Source organism: Zalophus californianus, chromosome 9 (genome assembly GCF_009762305.2).
Source record: "Zalophus californianus isolate mZalCal1 chromosome 9, mZalCal1.pri.v2, whole genome shotgun sequence".
NCBI lineage: Eukaryota > Metazoa > Chordata > Mammalia > Carnivora > Otariidae > Zalophus > Zalophus californianus.
Genome location: NC_045603.1, coordinates 33,120,587 through 33,135,184, shown reverse-complemented (window position 1 = coordinate 33,135,184; position 14,598 = coordinate 33,120,587). Strand labels below are relative to the sequence as shown.

At 37.3% G+C, this 14,598-nt stretch overlaps 1 protein-coding gene across 3 annotated transcripts in view; it reads right to left on the bottom strand.

Moving 5' to 3' along the window:
* The window catches only part of MGAT4C (MGAT4 family member C), a 1,006,121-nt gene that overhangs the window by 327,624 nt on the left and 663,899 nt on the right, over positions 1-14,598 (bottom strand). For all 3 annotated transcript variants that reach the window (XM_035721958.1, XM_035721959.1, XM_035721960.1), the window contains one exon: positions 14,402-14,462. The gene's annotated coding sequence lies outside the window, so the exon portion shown is untranslated. The remainder of the gene's footprint in view (positions 1-14,401; positions 14,463-14,598) is intronic.

Genomic DNA, 14,598 nt, shown 5'->3' with positions numbered 1-14,598 from the left:
GTTACATATATGATAGATGCTACATGATGACCAATTGGAATATATTCCAGCAATGCAAGTTTGGTTTGGAATTCAGAAAATGCAATTTGATAAAGATAAAATGTAGAGAGGAGAAATAAGATCATCTTAAAAGATGCAGAAAAAATATTTTAAATCTAGTACTCATTTTTAAAAACCAGAGAATAGAGTAGAACTTTCTGAATCCCATTAAGAGTATACAAGAAAATTAAAATACTTGGAGAGAAACACTGAATGTTTCTCCTAACATTGACAATATGATGACAGAATCCATTCTTGCCATGTTTTAAAAAAGATTTATTTATTTATTTGAGAGAGAGAGAGAGCACACACGCACATGATGGGGGGGGCAGGACAGAGGGAGGAGGAAAGAATTCTCAAGCCCCATTGAGCATGGAGCGTAATGTGGGGCTTGATCCCAGGACCCTGCAACAATGACTTGAGCAGAAATCAAGAGTCAGATGATTAACTGACTGAGCCACCCAGAAGTCCCAGTTCTCACCATTTCTATTCAATATTGTAATGGAAGCTCTAGCCAATGAAATTGGACAAGAGAAATAAAAATGCAAATGTTGGCAAGAAAATTTTAATATCAGATAATAGTATATATAAGAAAACCTATGGAATGTATAAAAAGATACATGGAGTACTAAATGAATTAGGAAGCCCATAGGATAAAAGGTCAGCATAAAAATTGATTTTATTTCTATATACTAAAATGGAAAATGAAAAAATTAAAATGTTAACATTAATAGCAGCATCAATAAACATCAATTAGGAATAAATCCAACAAAATATGTGGGGGATCCCTATTATGGAGACTATGAATTGCTTCAGAAAGTAATAAGGCCTAAATAAAAAGAGCTATGCCATCTTCATAAAGGGGAAGACTCAATATTTTTAGGATATTAATTCTTCTTCATTTGTTAGCTTTAGTACAAGTTCAATCAAAATATCATAAGAATATTAGCTGATTCTAAGTTGAAATGGAAAAGGATCTAGAACAGTCAAAATAATCTTGAAAAATAATACGTTTGGTAGTTACACTAACATATTTCAAAACTTGCTCTTAATCTATAATAACAGACAAATATCAACAGCATACTTCAAGTATTTAATAATACACAAATAGATGAATAGAAGAGTAAAAAGCTCTCACAAATACTTTCAATGAATTTTGGAACAAGGTCTGAGCTAAAAATGATTCTTGATCCCTACTTTTTACAATACACAAAAATTAATTAGCTGATTCATAGAATTAAATGTAAAGCTAGAGAGAGGCGGAGCAAGATGGCGGAGGAGTAGGAGACCTAGATTTCATCTGGTCTCAGGAATTCAGCTGAATAGGGATCAAACCATTCTGAACACCTACGAACTCAACAGGAGCTCGAACAGGAGAGTAGCAACAACTCTCTGAACAGAGAAGCGACCACTTACTGGAAGGTAGGGCGTGCGGAGAAGTGAATCCGAGGCGATATTCGGGAGGATAGACGGCGGGGGAGGGGCCTCCGCCGGCCGCTTCTGGCAAGTGCTAGAGCCGCGGAGCACAAAATCGGACCTTTTAGAAGTTGGCTCGGCGGAGGGACGTCGCTCCAGTGGCTAAGCGGGGGGTGGAATCCTCCCGGGACAGTGTGGTCTCAGGACCCTTGGGGTCACAGAGAGACTGGGGGTGCCTGAGTGCGCCAGAGCTCCCAGGTATCGGAGCAGGGAAGCCGGCTGCAGATACGGAGCAGAGTCGCGGGCTCTCAGCTCGGGGTTGCCATAAACTGTGATCTGCGGCCCAGTCGGGGCACGGCTCCCCCAGCAGGGACCCAACAAGCAGCAGATCCGGGGAGACTCCCCTTCCTTCCCGGGGAGGAGCGGTGCGGGAACGCACTGCAGGGATCTGCTGGGTTTGGAGACTCCGCGCGGGGTCGGGTGCCAGAGATAGCAGCGCTCGATCACGGGCCGGGTGAGCACAGAGTGCGGCCGGAGACCGGGGACACGGAAGTGACTGCTTTTCTCTGGGGGCACACTGAGGAGCGGGGCCCCAAGTTCTCGGCTCCTCCGAGTGGAGATTGGGAGGCCACCATTACTGCCCTGGTCCTCCAAAGCTGTACCGAGAGCGTGCAGGGAACAAAAGCTCCTGAGAGCAAACCGGAGCAGCTTCCTTAGCCCGGACCGACAAGGGCGGGGCAATTCCGCCTCTGGCAAAGACATTTGGAAACCACAGCAACAGGCCCCTCCCCCAGAAGATCAACACAAACAGCCAGCAAGCCAAGACCAAGTTGATTGATCAAGGAGAATAGGAGAACTCCAGCGCTAGGGGAATACTGCACATAGATTCATGGCTTTTTTTTTTTTTTTTTTTTTACCATGATTCATTATTTCATCAAAGTTAATTTTTGTTGACTGTTTTTTTTTTTATTTTTCTTTTTCCCTTTTTCAACCAACATCTTATAAATCCCTTTTTAAAAAAAAAAAAAAACATTTTTTATTTTTCATTTTTAGAGTCATATTTTATCCCTTCATAGTAGTTACCCTTATTTTTGGCATATATATATATAAGTTGTTCTCTCTTTAAAATTTTGAGGTACAGTTTCTTCTAACAGATCAAAATATACCCTAAATCACTAGTGTATGGCTTTGTTCTAGTCTCCTGCCTGATCACATTCTCTCCCTTTTTCCTTTTTTTTTCTTTTTCTTAAATCTTCTTTCTTTTTTCAAACAACTTATCTTACCAAGTCCTTTTATAAAATCTTTTATAATTTTCATCTTTACAGTCATCTTCCATCCCTTCATTGTATCAACCCTTATTTTGTACATATATGTCTTTCTTCCTTTAAAATTTTAGGAGGCACTTTTTTCTAACAGACCAAAATACGCCGAAAATCTAGTGTGTGGCACTGATCTATGCACTAGCCTGATCATATTTGATCATAGTCTGCCTTTTTTGTATTGTTTTGTTTTTGTTATTATCTTTTTTTTTCTTTTTCTCTTTCTTTTTTCTTTCTTTCCCTTTCTTTTCCCCTGGTTTCAGGTCTTTTCTGATTTGTATACAGTATATTTGCTGGGGACGTTGTAAACCTGTTAGCATTTTGTTCTCTCATTCATCTATTCTCCTCTGGACAAAATGACAAGACGAAAGAAATCACCTCAGCAAAAAGAACAAGAGGTAGTACCGTCAGCCAGGGACCTACTCAATACAGACATTAGTACAATGTCGGACCTAGAGTTCAGAATCATGACTTTAAAGATACTAGCTGGGCTTGAAAAAAGCGTGGAAGTTATTAGAGAAACCCTTTCTGGAGAAATAAAAGAACTAAAATCTAACCAAATCGAAATCAAAAAGGCTATTGATGAGGTGCAATCAAAAATGGGGGCACTAACTGCTAGGATAAATGAGGCAGAAGAGAGAATCAGCGATATAGAGGACCAAATGATGGAAAATAAAGAGGCTGAGAAAAAGAGAGAGAAACAACTACAGGATCACGAGGGCAGAATTCGAGAGATAAGTGATATGATAAGACGAAACAACATTAGAATAATTGGGATCCCAGAAGAAGAAGAGAGAGAGAGAGGGGCAGAAAGTATATTGGAGCAAATTATAGCAGAGAACTTCCCTAATGTGAGGAAGGAAACAGGCATTAAAATCCAGGAGGCACAGAGAACCCCTCTCAAAATCAATAATAATAGGTCAACACCCCGACATCTAATAGTAAAACTTACGAGTCTCAGAGACAAAGAGAAAATCCTGAAAGCAGCTCGGGAGAAGAGATATGTAACCTACAATGGTAGAAACATTAGATTGGCAACAGACCTATCCACAGAGACCTGGCAGGCCAGAAAGGACTGGCAAGATATCTTCAGAGCACTAAACGAGAAAAATATGCAGCCAAGAATACTATATCCAGCTAGGCTATCATTGAAAATAGAGGGAGAGATAAAAAGCTTCCAGAACAAACAAAAACTAAAGGAATTTGCAAACACGAAACTAGCCCTCCAAGAAATATTGAGAGGGGTCCTCTAAGCAAAGAGAGAACCTAAAAGCAGCAAAGAGCAGAAACGAACACAGACAACAGACAGTTAACAGTCACCTTACAGGAATACAATGGCACTAAATTCATACCTTTCAATAGTTACCCTGAATGTAAATGGGCTAAATGCCCCAATCAAAAGACACAGGCTATCAGATTGGATTAAAAAACAAGACCCATCAATATGCTGTCTGCAAGAGACTCATTTTAGACCCAAAGACACCTCCAGATTGAAAGTGAGGGGGTGGAAAACCATTTACCATGCTAATGGACACCAAAAGAAAGCCGGGGTGGCAATCCTTATATCAGACAAACTAGATTTTAAAACAAAGACTGTAATAAGAGATGAGGAAGGACACTATATCCTACTTAAAGGGTCTATCCAACAAGAAGATCTAACAATTGTAAATATCTATGCCCCGAACATGGGAGCAGCCAATTATATAAGGCAATTAATAACAAAAGCAAAGAAACACATTGACAACAATACAATAATAGTGGGGGACTTTAACACCCTTCTGACTGAAATGGACAGATCATCTAAGCAAAAGATCAACAAGGATATAAAGACTTTAAATGACACACTGGACCAAATGGACTTCACAGACATATTCAGAACATTCCATCCCAAAGCAAAGGAATACACATTCTTCTCTAGTGCCCATGGAACATTCTCCAGAATTGATCACATCCTAGGTCACAAATCAGGTCTCAATCGGTACCAAAAGATTGGGATCATTCCCTGCATATTTTCAGACCACAGTGCTTTGAAACTAGAACTCAACCACAAGAGGAAAGTCGGAAAGAACTCAAATACATGGAGGCTAAAGAGAATCCTACTAAAGAATGAATGGGTCAACCAAGAAATTAAAGAAGAATTAAAAAAATTCATGGAAACCAATGAAAATGAAAACACAACTGTTCAAAATCTTTGGGATACAACAAAGGCAGTCCTGAGAGGAAAGTATATAGCAATACAAGCCTTTCTCAAGAAACAAGAAAGGTCTCAAATACACAACCTAACCCTACACCTAAAGGAGCTGGAGAAAGAACAGCAAATAAAGCCTAAACCCAGCAGGAGTAGAGAAATCATAAAGATCAGAGCAGAAATCAATGAACTAGAAACCAAAAGAACAGTAGAACAGATCAACGAAACTAGGAGCTGGTTCTTTGAAAGAATTAACAAGATTGATAAACCCCTGGCCAGACTGATCAAAAAGAAAAGAGAAATGACCCAAATCAACAAAATCATGAATGAAAGAGGAGAGATCACAACCAACACCAAAGAAATACAAACAATTATAAGAACATATTATGAGCAACTCTATGCCAGCAAATTAGATAACCTGGAAGAAATGGGTGCATTCCTAGAGATGTATCAACTACCAAAACTGAACCAGGAACAAATAGAAAACCTGAACAGACCTAGAACCACTAAGGAAATTGAAACAGTCATCAAAAATCTCCCAAGAAACAAAAGCCCAGGGCCAGATGGCTTCCCAGGGGAATTCTATCAGACATTTCAAGAAGAATTAATACCTATTCTCCTGAAACTGTTCCAAAAAATAGAAATGGAAGGAAAACTTCCAAACTCATTTTATGAGGCCAGCATTACCTTGATCCCAAAACCAGACAAAGACCCCATCAAAAAAGAGAATTACAGACCAATATCCTTGATGAACATGGATGCAAAAATTCTTACCAAAATACTAGCCAATAGGATCCAACAGTACATTAAAAGGATTATTCACCACGACCAAGTGGGATTTATCCCTGGGCTGCAAGGCTGGTTCAACATCCGCAAATCAATCAACGTGATACAATACATTAACAAAAGAAAGAACAAGAATCATATGATCTTCTCAATAGATGCAGAAAAAGCATTTGACAAAGTACAGCATCCTTTCTTGATCAAAACTCTTCAGAGTATACGGATAGAGGGTACATACCTCAATATCATAAAAGCCATCTATGAAAAACCTACAGCGAATATCATCCTCAATGGGGAAAGGCTGAGAGCTTTTCCCCTAAGGTCAGGAACGCGGCAGGGATGTCCACTCTCACCACTGCTATTCAACATAGTATTAGAAGTCCTAGCCACAGCAATTAGACAACAAAAAGAAATCAAAGGCATCCAAATCGGCAAAGAGGAAGTCAAACTCTCACTCTTTGCAGATGATATGATACTGTATGTGGAAAACCCAAAAGACTCCACCCCAAAACTGCTAGAACTCATACAGGAATTCAGTAAAGTAGCAGGATATAAAATCAATGCACAGAAATCAGTGGCATTCCTATACACCACCAACAAGACAGAAGAGAGACAAATCAAGGAGTCGATCCCATTTACAATTGCACCCAAAACCATTAAATACCTAGGAATAAATCTAACCAAAGAGGCAAAGGATCTGTACTCAGAAAACTATAAAATACTCATGAAAGAAATTGAAGAAGACACAAAGAAATGGAAAAACGTTCCATGCTCATGGATTGGGAGAACCAACATTGTGAAGATGTCAATGCTACCTAGAGCAATCTACACATTCAATGCAATCCCCATCAATACCATCCACTTTTTTCAAAGAAATGGAACAAATAATCCTAAAATTTGTATGGAACCAGAAGAGACCCAGAATAGCCAGAGGAATACTGAAAAAGAAAAGCAAAGCTGGCGGCATCACAATTCCGGACTTCCAGCTCTATTACAAAGCTGTCATCATCAAGACAGTATGGTACTGGCACAAAAACAGACACATCGATCAATGGAACAGAATCGAGAGCCCAGAAATGGACCCTCAACTCTATGGTCAACTTATCTTTGACAAAGCAGGAAAGAATGTCCAATGGAAAAGAGACAGTCTCTTCAACAAATGGTGTTGGGAAAATTGGACAGCCACATGCAGAAGAATGAAACTGGACCATTTCCTTACATCACACACAAAAATAGACTCCAAATGGTTGAAAGACCTAAACGTGAGACAGGAGTCCATCAAAATCCTAAAGGAGAACACAGGTAGCAACCTTTTCGACTTTAGCCGCAGGAACTTCTTCCTAGAAACATCGCCAAAGGCACGGGAAGCCAGGGCAAAAATGAACTATTGGGATTTCATCAAGATAAAAAGCTTTTGCACAGCAAAAGAAACAGTCCACAAAACCAAAAGACAACCGACAGAATGGGAGAAAATATTTGCAAATGACATATCAGATAAAGGGCTAGTATCCAAAATCTATAAAGAACTTATCAAACTCAACACCCAAAGAACAAATAATCCAATCAAGAAATGGGCAGAAGACATGAACAGACATTTCTCCAAAGAAGACATCCAAATGGCCAACAGGCACATGAAAAAGTGCTCAACATCGTTCGGCATCAGGGAAATCCAAATCAAAACCTCAATGAGATACCACCTCACACCCGTCAGAATGGCTAAAATTAACAAGTCAGGGAACGACAGACGTTGGCGGGGATGTGGAGAAAGGGGAACCCTCCTACACTGTTGGTGGGAATGCAAGCTGGTGCAACCCCTCTGGAAAACAGTATGGAGGTTCCTCAAACAGTTGAAATTAGAGCTACCGTTCGATCCAGCAATTGCACTACTGGGTATTTACCCCAAAGATACAAATGTAGGGACCCGAAGGGGTACGTGTACCCCAATGTTTATAGCAGCAATGTCCACCATAGCCAAACTGTGGAAAGAGCCAAGATGCCCATCGACAGAGGAATGGATAAAGAAGATGTGGTATATATACACAATGGAATATTATGCAGCCATCAAAAGGAATGAGATCTTGCCATTTGCAACGACGTGGATGGAACTGGAGGGTGTTATGCTGAGTGAAATAAGTCAATCAGAGAAAGACATGTATCACATGACCTCACTGATATGAGGAATTCTTAATCTCAGGAAAGAAACTGAGTGTTACTGGAGTGGTTGGGGGTGGGAGGGATGGGGTGGCTGGGTGATAGACATTGGGGAGGGTATGTGCTACGGTGAGCGCTGTGAATTGTGCAAGACTGTTGAATCACAGTTCTGTACTTCTGAAACAAATAATGCAACATATTTTAAGAAAAAAGAAAAAGAAGAAGATAACAGGAGAGGAAGAAAAGGGGAGTATGTCAGAGGGGGAGACGAACCATGAGAGATGATGGACTCTGAAAAACAAACTGAGGGTTCTAGAGGGGAGGGGGGTAGGGGGATGGGTTAGCCTGGTGATGGGTATTGAGGAGGGCACGTTCTGCATGGAGCACTGGGTGTTATGAACAAACAATGAATCATGGAACACTGCACCAAAAACTAATGATGTAATATATGGTGATTAACATAACAATAAAAAAATTAAAAAAAAAAAGGCTTTTGCACAGCAAAAGAAACAGTCATCAAAACCAAAGACAACCGACAGAATGGGAGAAGATATTTACAAATGACATATCAGATAAAGGGCTCGTATCCAAAATCTATAAAGAACTTATCAAACTCAACACCCAAAGAACAAATAACCCAATCAAGAAATGGGCAGAAGACATCCAAATGGCCGACAGACACATGGAAAAGTGCTCAACATCGCTGGGCATCAGGGAAATCCAAATCAAACCTCAGTGATCTACACCTCACACCCGTTAGAATGGCTAAAATTAAGTCAGGAAACGACAGATGTTGGCGGGGATGTGAAGAAAGGGGAACCCTCTTACACTGTTGGTGGGAATGCAAGCTGGTGCAACCACTCTGGAAAACAGTATGGAGGTTCCTCAAAAAGTTGAAAATAGAGCTTCCATAAGATCCGGCAATTGCACTACTGGGTATTTACCCCAAAGATACAAATGTAGTGATCCGAAGGGGTACGTGCACCCCAATGTTTATAGCGGCAATGTCCACAATAGCCAAACTGTGGAAAGAGCCCAGATGTCCATCGACAGAGGAATGGATAAAGGAGATGTGGTATATATACACAATGGAATACTATGCAGCCATCAAAAGAATGAGATCTTGTCATTTGCAATGACATGGATGGAACTGGAGGGGGTTATGCTGAGTGGAATAAGTCAATCAGAGAAAGACATGTATCATATGACCTCACTGATATGAGGAATTCTTAATCTCAGGAAACAAACTGAGGGTTGCTGGACTGGTGGGGGGTGGGAGGGATTGGGTGGCTTGGTGATAGACATTGGGGAGGGTATGTGCTAGGGTGAGTGCTGTGAATTGTGCAAGGCTGTTGAATCACAGATCTGTACCTCTGAAACATAATGCAATATATGTTAAGAAAAAATAAAAGGTAGTAGGAGGGGAAGAAGAAGGGAGGAAATTAGAGGGGGAGAAAAACCAGGAGAGACGATGGAGTTTGAAAAACAAACTGAGTTCTAGAGGGGAGGGGAGTGGGGGAGCTGGGTTAGCCTGGTGATGGGTTTTAAAGAGGGCATGTTCTGCGTAGAGCACTTGGTGTAATGCACAAACAAATAATCGTGGAACACTATATCAAAAACTAATGATGTAATGTATGGTGATTAACATAACAATAAAAAAATTTAAAGGAAAAAAAATAAATGTAAAGCTAGAAACAAAAAGATTCTAGATGAAAATATAGGAGAACGACTTGGGAATCTTGAAATATGCCAAGATTCTTAAATAATACATAAAACACCAAACAATAACAGTTTGCATTTACTTTTCCTACTATAAATGCTTTCAGAGAATGATATTCTAAATTTACTTCTAGGCAACATGGGATCATGGTAAGATCACGACCCTGAAATAAAGGTAACCTGATTCAATTAGTTTGGTAAGTACTGGGTTAAACACCAACTGTTAGTTTAAGAATTCTTTGGACTTTTAATAGGCTAATCTGGGTGATGGACATTGGAGAGGGTATGTGCTATGGTGAGCGCTGTGAATTGTGTAAGACTGATGAATCACAGACCTGTACCCCTGAAACAAATAATACATTATATGTTAATAAAAAAATTAAAATTAAAATTAAAAAATTAAAATTAAAAAATAGGCTAATGTACTTTCTCATTCTTTAAAAAAAGGTATTTGGCATAATATTTTCCAAATTTCTTTGATAATTTCAAAGAGATTATTATCAGTTATCAAAAAATAAATGATCACAAAATTTCTATTTACATGTTTCACTGTGTATAGTATAAAGAACATGTTTCAGGAAGTTAACAGATTATAGGTATCTGGCTGTTTTGCTCATCAAAGTCTAATTAAATATTTGACCTCTTTTTTGCATTTTACAAGCCATCATCCTTATGAGTATTTCCTCAAGTGTGTCTCTCAGAGATAAGCCTTCTGTTACTAATATTTTATTTCAGGCTTCCTGCTTTATTAGTTTATCTAGTATTTGTCAAAGTCATTAGCAGTTTCTATACATATTGATAATGATTCTTCCTTTAATTTATTTTGTAAAGTGAAGCCAGACTAAGTGGAGTGCATACACTTACACACACGCAAACTACAGACATACATCTGGGGGTGCATATATGTGCATGTATATATATAGCACATACCAAAGGAAAATCCTGTAGTACCTACAACCAGATTGTTCTGTATGGACTGCCATTCAACATAACCACATTCTTATTTTCTATGCTTCTAAAAGAAGAGATTAGACATGTTCAGGGGACATAGCTACATGCCAACAGAATCCCAAATTCCTTAAACTAGTGTAAAATCTTCCACAATCTTGTTCTAATCTACCTTTAAATAAAATGTCCATTCATAACCAAACATAACCTAATACATCCACCTATATTTAGGAAGATAAGTGATAAGCAACTAATTCTTACTAATACTTTCTTCATGATTTTCCTATGGCCATTCCCTGTGTCAAGAGTTCCTCCAGCTTTCTTCAAAGCTTGTGTCAGCTCAATTTCAGCTTCTCTTTATAAATAAAGCTCTACTGTATTTTGAAAGTGTATATTGAATTTCCTTACTATATATTGATTTTTATGAAATGAGAGTTAACAATTTATAATAGTAAATCTATAGACTTTTGCAGTTTCATACATATACAGTCATCTCGATAAATGATTGTAAAAATAAGTGGGTTTTTAATAACCATAGATCTTTATTGTTTTTCTTTAAACTATTTAAAAAGATATCCACAGAATATTTCATAACTATTCTTAGACAATGCTAGTTATGTGTGTCATGGCACTTAATATTTAACAAGTTTTGGTAGGCTTTAGTTGTATAGTGAGGAAGCTAGTGAAGCCTGAAGCTTGCTGATTTCTCTATTTGTATACAATGTGTATTTGTAATTATTTTGTTAAATAAACTGGTGAGTATATCATATTTGGTACTATGTATTTGACATATGCATTACCTTTCTCTTGTTCCTGTTTATAGAATGATTTGGTTTTCGTTATCCAACCTTACTCGTTCAACAAATTATACTATTTATTATATTCCAGGCACTATGCTGAGCACTAAATATTGTGCTTAAGTTTTGTAAGAGACACAAAAATAAACAAGTAAATATTTTTCTCTCTTCTCTCTATATTTAGTTTTATTTTTTATAAAATATACATAAAATGCTTAAAAATTATGGTAAATGCCACGAAGTAAAAAGAACTCTGTAAGAGGTGATAGCTAGGTTGGATGCTTAAAAAAGACCTTTAAAAAAATGATATTTAAGCTAGTTTAGCAGAGTCTGAAAGGTGGGGAGCTATTCATGTAAAGAACAGAAGAAACTTTGTGATACAGAGAACTGTTTAAAAATATCATTACAACAAAATCCTTAAATCCTCTTTCTCTAACAAAACAGTTTTGTCTGAATTACTCTAAAAATAATATGAATTTAGTCTGTGTTTTTAAATAGTTTTCTTTAAAAAGAAATACCTCCTAGTGAAGTATATAATAAGCTTGTGTAAAGACATTGAACTTCAAAATTTAGACTTTTTTTCATCCTCAATAGAAAAAAAAATTAGAATAGAAAGAAGAGGGCAGAAATATGCCTGATTATATGTACTTTGCATATAGTATATGGGTATATATTTTAGGTTTATGAACTGTTTTTCTTTCTTTCTTTCTTTCTTTTTTAAACAGAGAAATGCTTAACAGAACATGTTGAAATCCTAAAATAATATTATTAAATAGATTTATTTCACACTCTTATTAGGAGGCCTTATAAGGTTTTAAGGTCACAGGGTAATTTAAAGATTGGGAAATGTGATGAATATCTTATTTAAATACTGTATATTATGCATAAATGATAGAATAGTTCTCACAGTAATGCCCTACTTATGCTTTAATTCATTAATAAGAAAATTCTGGTTTATGTTAAATGTTCTACATTTTCACAAGTAGGACAAATATCAAAAGACTTGTACCATATAAATGCAGCATAAAGTCATCATTTTTATCCAGTTGGAAGAGTTTTCCTTTTGCTACTTCATGAAATGATCATTTGTTTTGGATTGCAATAGAGAGTATAAGGAACAATGTTAAATTAAAAAAATAGAGAAAACATATAAGTTTATATAGTTACTTTACCCACCGTTAAGACTGCTGTCATGCATGCTAAAAACACTTTAAAAAGATTTCTTTGATTGCTTTCATTTAACTGCCTCTTTGCCATTTATTGACTTAATTTTACACAAAATGGAACACTCTTAAAACCCAAGGGAAGATATTAGGTTTTAGTTTTATATGCCACATAATGGAAATAATAAAAAAAAGCTTTTTTGCATTTGCTAAATATCCCACATCCAAAAAGATAGATCTGTACTGAAGTCTCTCAGCACAATTTTAACACATAAAAATAAGCATCTCTTGCATGTCCTTTTCAAATTTGAACTAGTGTCTGTCTCATTTTCCAAGGTATGCCATTTTCTCTCAAAATACTTATGGGGTAATAAAGTGGAATTTCCACAGCAGAAAACTATATTGTAAATGGGAAAAGAAAAATCTTTATTTTCTAAAGCTTTTTCTAAAGCTTTTTCTTTGGTGAGACCTGATTAAAATCAGATCTACGATCTGATTTTTTTTTCAGTAAAATTAATGCACTTAAATACGTATCTGTTTGTTTAAATAAATAAAGAAGCCATGGAAATGCATTAATCAAGAGTTAGGCCATTATTGGGAAACATATTTAAACTACTTAATCATCAGAATAAATGACTGTGCTAACAGAAAAGATGATTAATTTTTTGTTACAAACACTTGCATATTAATAGATAGTTAAATTTTTGTCAATCCATTTGCTGTTGAAATGTTGCAAGAGATCATCTAACATATGTTCAAATTACCAGCTTTCTAATAGATAAAAATTCAGCAGCAAAAAGCTATATGAATCAAGCGTGTACCATCCCACGGCATAGGTCTGATGACCCCTGAATGTGACCTGCTCCCAGAGGAAAGCAATTTAATGCTCCATTGCACACAGAACAGTATGTATGAATCACAAAACCTCCAGAAAAATTAGTGACAGGTACATCTGAATAGGATTCCTTCTAAGTCGCTTATCTGCAGCCAGGCAAGCTTGTTTCACCCTCACTTTCAAAGATAAAGCCACACGGCCTGTTGCCGTGGCAGATTCTCACAAAGCGAACAGCCCCCATCGTCCATTATTGAGGGAAAAAAAAAAATCTCCTTATTATTTCAGGTACTGTGTACTGTGACAGCAAATGGGATAAAGTGAAAACTATCTGCAGTGGGAAATTCATCAATCAATACCAGGCCTTATGTCTTCTCTAACTTTCCATAGGCTCGGTGCCTCTTGCTCTTTCGCTTTTATTTTTGACAGTTCTGATACCCCAGAGTTGCAGCCATGGCAAAGTTCAAGAACAAACAACAGGCTATTAAAGACAACTTATCAGAGGCCAAACAGGGAGAAAAGATGCCAACAGCTAGTAAGTAGCTGAAAGACAGATCTATGACGGAATGGGGAAAAAAGGCACAACGAGCTTTTACCTTTAGCAGACTATGCATTCCATTTGGAAACCCCAGAGAAAAACCGAGTGCCAAATATATGCTCTAAGCACATAGGGATGTTGATCATAGAAAAGATGAAAAATAAATTATGCTCAATATAACACAAAAGATATGTATTTGTAAGACCTTATTTACATATCTTATCAACCACAGATACATCAGAATAACAAAACTATACCAACTATATGCTTTAAACTGAATGTCCATGAATAGCACAAATGTATTGTCTTCTTTGATGTTAAGCATTAACTATGAAAATTCTTTTAAAGGGAACGATAAAACAGACATCACTTTTCACTTTCTGCACTTCTTATAGTCTACAATTACACTTAATCAAGACTTTCATTACATATCTTAATAAGGGCCACGTCATATCACTGAGTCAGTTATATAGCATAGAATTCAATAGCACAAATAAACAGTACTCACATTTCAGGTTCTATTGGAAGTCCTTCTCAGGCAAAATCAGGGTTGTGCTTTCTGGGTGAATCTGTGTTAAATCAAAATGACAAAAATCTTAGTTTCCCATGGCACTGCCACTTAGAATGCATACAAATAAACCCCCCCGTTAGTCAAGGAGAAAAAAAAATTGAATTAAAGAGTACTGATTTGTAAATTTGGTCTTT